We start from the raw sequence: 5,172 nt of genomic DNA, 5'->3' as shown, positions 1-5,172 counted from the left end.
ATGGCGCGCGGCGGCGAGGAATGATGACGCACGCAGCCGCCGCTGGGACCCGTCCAAGAGAGCAAGGCGGAAGTGGGCGTCACCCAGGGGGTCTGCGACACTCAGGGTCCCGGGTTTCCTGCTGAAGGTTTGCGAGCCTCTTGAGCCAGACCAGTAAATTCAGGCTTGCAGTCTCAGCACGAGCGAACCTGATGACTCCTGACCATGGAGATCAAGACCCGCTTGAGCTATGTAGTGAAGCTCATGCCTGTCATCCCAGCACTCAGGACTCTGAAGCAGGGGCATCACCTCCAGACCAAGACCAGCATGGGTAACTTAGTGAGTTCCCGACTAGCCCAGGCTGCAGAGAGAAAGATACTGTGTCAAAAGAAAATGCTAGACAAGCTAGCTGGCTCAACGGCTGAAGGCACTTGTCACTAGGCTGGCCGACCTGAGTTGTCTCCAGACCCGGCCTAGTTGAAGGAGACAGTCGATTCCCACAAATTATTCTTAGACCTCCATACATGCAACTTGGCAGCACGCGCGCCCACACGCGCACACACTATAATAAATGTTGAGAGCCATAGAGATGGCTCAGCGGTTAAAAGCACTCTTGTTCTTGTAGAATACCTGGGTTTGATTCGCGCGCGCGCGCGCGCGTGTGTGTGTGTGTGTGTGTGTGTGTGTGTGTGTGTGTGGTGTGTATGGTGCCTCTGGCATTAACACAAGCAGCTCAGCCTTCCCTGTCTTTCTGATCCACTCCCATCTTCTGATCTCACACACGATAAATTCTTTAACCTGCTGTCTTCACAAACTCTTTCTCTTTTATTTCTCCTTCTTTTCTTTTTCTTCCTCTCTCCCTGCCTTTCTCGGGACCGGCTATGGAGGCTTGGCTTGTTTGGAGATTCTAGCAGGGTGACACATCTATTCCCACACCCTTTATCAAAGATGGTGTCCTTCTCTCTTAGGGGAAGGTCATCTTTGTCCAAACAGGCATGTAGTTCTGGAAGCCATGTACATGGAGTGGGAAGAGGGGAGGAGACACTCACATAGACAAGCAGGTCGCCAGGCGTGGTGGTCCACGCCTTTAATCCCAGCACTTGGGAGGCAGAGGCAGGCGAATTTCTGAGTTCGAGGCCAGCCTGGTCTACAGAGTGAGTTCCAGGACATCCAGGGCTACACAGAGAAACCCTGTCTCGAAAAACAAAAATAAATAAATAAATAAATAAAAAGACAGCAGGTCAACTTGGTAATCAGTGGAGTGACAGATGGTGCAACTGCATCACCCTCACATCTGTGACCTAGGACTAAATACTAAATATGGCCCAGCCTGGTCTCTAGCCTGAGATACTTCTGCCTCAACCCTGCATGTGCTAAGAGTACAGGAGGATTTCACCACCACTCCTGGGGTGATCTTTATCTGTGTCTCTCTTCCCCCCTTCCTCTGTATCTCTCTCTCTCTGTCTCGGTTGTTCTCTCTGTGTGTGAGACGGGTGTCGGGGGAGAGAAAAAAAAAACAAACTAGGGATCCATTGACCTCAGAGCTTATCAAATGCTAGGCATTTGTATCTGACATCTAGGTTACAGGCATTTAAACTCCCCATCTTCTCTCCTAAGTATACTGTTCATTCAGCTTTCACCCTGCCACAAATGGGAACATTGTGTTCTGTCCATACACTAGAAAGACCACAGACCAGTCAGTCTCCCTGCTTTCTCTTGCTCTCTACTGTCTGTTTTTGACACAACAGCTAAGGCATTAATTCATTCATGTTGTGGTTGGGGGAACACATGTGTGGAGGTCACAGAACAGCTTCTGGAGTCAGGTGTTTTTCTCCTCACTACATGTGTCTCTTGTGGCTGGAACTCAGGCCTTTAGGTGTACTAGAAAGTACCCTTGCCCCACTGTGCCGACTTGCTGATCCTAAAGATGTAAAATAGCTTGGCATCGTGGCTCATACTTGTAAAGACAACATTGGAAAGGCTGGGGCAAGAAAAATGCCAAGAGTGTGAAGCCAACCTGCCCTACATGGTTCTGTCAAAGCCACCCTGAGCTACAGAGTGAAACCTGTTAGAAGAATAAGATTAAGGGCTTGAGGATGTAACTACGTTACATAGACTGCAACACGTTCTAATAGGACCTTCAGCACCAAAGTAACTGGATGTGGTGCTGTGCACTCCTGGGCTACATGAGAAGGAGACCCATCCTAAGCAAAAAAAAAAAAAAAAAAAAAAAAAAAAATTCTGTTTTTCTGTGTAGCCCTAGCTGTTTTAGAACTCACTCTGTAGACCATGCCTGCCTCTGCCTCCCACCTGCTTGAACCATAACTATTTCAGTAAAGAAAAGATAGTCCAAAAATAGATAGATAGGGGCTGGTGAGATGGCTCAGCAGGTAAGAGCACCCGACTGTTCTTCTGAAGGTCCTGAGTTCAAATCCCAGCAACCACATGGTGGCTCACAACCATCCCTAATGAGATCTGACTCCCTCTTCTGGTGTGTCTGAAGACAGCTACAGTGTACTTACATATAATAAATAAATAAATCTTTAAAAAAAATAGATAGATAGATAGATAGATAGATAGATAGATAGATAGATAAAAGAAAAAAGAAAAGATAGTCCAGTCTGTTTTGCTTAAGTTTCTGGTTCCCTTACCTGTGACTCTCCAGTATTGTACAGCAGTTTGCTGACCAATTTCCTTTTCTTCTGATACAGATTCTCATGGAGCCCAGGTTAGCCATAAACTTGCTGCAGGGTGCCCCACAATAATGTAAACTTTTAATTTTTTTAAAGATGTATTTATTGTGTATGAATGCTCTATCTGCATCTATACCTGCATGCCAAAAGAGGGCACCAGATTACATCATAGATTTGTTGTGAGCCACCATGTAGTTACTGGGAATTGAACTCAGGACCTCTGGAAGAGCAGTCAGTGCTCTTAACCACTGAGCCATCTCTCCGAGAGAACACACTCGTTCTTTTCTTCTCTTTTCTTTTCTTTTTTCTTTTTTTTTTGGTTTTCAAGATTTCAAGACAGGGTTTCTCTGTGTAGCCCTGGCTGTCCTGGAACTCACTTTGTAGACCAGGCTGGCCTCAAACTCAGAAATCCGCCTGCCTCTGCCTCCCAAGTCCTGGGATTAAAGATAACATACACTACTACTGACCAGCAAAAAAAAAAAAAAAAAAAAAAAAAAACATTTAAAGATGCTTAAGGTGGGCTGGAGAGACGGCTTAGCAGTTAAGAGCACTGACTATTCTTCCAAAGGTCCTGAGTGAAGACATTGACAGTATACTCACATATATAAAATAAATAAATCTTTAAAAAGGGTGGGGGTGCCGAAGGCATGGCTCAGCAGTTAAGAGCAATTACTGTTCTTGCAGAGAATTGGAGCTTAGTGCTCAGCACCCACATGATGGTTCATAAGCATCTGTAACTATAGTTCCAGTAAATGTGATTTATTCTTCTGACTTCCTTGGGAATCAAACACATATGCAGTACACAGACACCAGAAGAGGGCATCAGATCCCATTACAGATGGCTGTGAGCCACCATGTGGTTGCTAGGATTTGAACTCACAACATCTAGAAGAGTGGTCAGTGCTCTTAACCACTGAGCCATCTCTCCAGCCCCCTGTATATTTTTTAAAGATTTATTTATTTATTATATATAAGTACTCAGTGTACTTACATATAATACTTATTTATTATATGTAAGTACCACTGAGCCATCTCTCCAGCCTGTATTTTATTTTATTTTATTTTTTAAAGATTTATCTATTTATTATATGTAAGTACACTGTAGCTGTCTTCAGACACTCCAGAAGAGGGCGTCAGATCTTGTTACAGATGGTTGTGAGCCACCATGTGGTTGCTGGGATTTGAACTCTGGACCTTCGGAAGAACAGTCGGGTGCTCTTACCCACTGAGCCATCTCACCAGCCCCTGTATTTTATTTTTGAGACAGGGTCTTGCTATGTAGTCCTGGCAGGCCTGGAGCAATCTATGAGGACCAGTGGAACCTCATACTCAAAGAGGCCAACTGTGTCTCCCAGGTGCTGGAATGTGTCCTCGTATCCCATTTTATACAATGCTGGAAATGGAGTCCATGCCTTCACACAGGCCAGGCAAGCACTTTATCAACTGAGCTATAGCTCCAGCTACAATAAAAACCACATGGCTGGCTGAAACATTTTTATCTGTTTCTTTTTTTTCTTTTTTTTTGGTTTTTTCGAGACAGGGTTTCTCTGTGTAGCCCTGGCTGCCCTGGAACTCACTCTGTAGACCAGGCTGGCCTCGAACTCAGAAATCCGCCTGCCTCTGCCTCCCAAGTGCTGGGATTAGAGGCGTGTGCCACCACCATCTGGCCATATTGAACAATATTTCAATAAATATAGACCACAAACATGACAATGACTAGAAGGCCTTCTTTAGGTTTTTGTCTTCCTGTTTGTTTGTTTTTGTTTTAAAACAAGCCTCACTTGATAGATCTGCCTAGGCCTCCCAAATGCTAGGATTTGAGTTATGGGGCACCATGCCCAGGCTTTTGGTTTTATGCTAGCTAGTTTTCTGTCAACTTGATACAAGTTAGAGTCATCTAAGAAGAGAGAACCTCAGTTGAATTGATGTCTAAGCCAAAGTGGCCTCCAAGCCTATGAGCATATCTGTGATGAGTGATTGACAGGGGGGACCCAGCCCACTATAGGTGGTGCCACCCCAAATAAGTGGTACTGACCTATATAAGAAAGTAGGCTATAGGTGGGCAGTGCTGGTGCATGCCTTTAATCCCAGCACTTGGGAGGGAGAGGCAGGCAGATTTCTGAGTTTGAGGCCAGCCTGGTCTACTGCGTGAGTTCCAGGACAGCCAGGGCTATACAGAGAAACCCTGTCTCAAGAAAAAAAAAAAAAAAAGAAAGAAAGAAAGAAAAGAAAAGCCGGGTGTGGTGGCACACGCCTTTGATTCCAGCACTTGGGAGGGAGAGGCAGGCAGATTTCTGAGTTTGAGGCCAGCCTGGTCTACCGCATGAGTTCCAGGACAGCCAGGGCTATACAGAGAAACCCTGTCTAAAAAAAAAAAAAAAAGAAAAGAAAAAAGAAAAAGAAATTAGGCTATATTTTTGGTTGTGAGTCTAGCCTTTAATGGTTGAGTCATCTTCTCCAGCCAGTGCTGGTAAGGGTGTGGAGCAAGGGGAACATACCT

The sequence above is a fragment of the Mus musculus genome, chromosome 10, assembly GCF_000001635.26.
Source record: "Mus musculus strain C57BL/6J chromosome 10, GRCm38.p6 C57BL/6J".
Classification (NCBI taxonomy): domain Eukaryota; kingdom Metazoa; phylum Chordata; class Mammalia; order Rodentia; family Muridae; genus Mus; species Mus musculus.
This window is presented reverse-complemented; position numbering follows the sequence as displayed.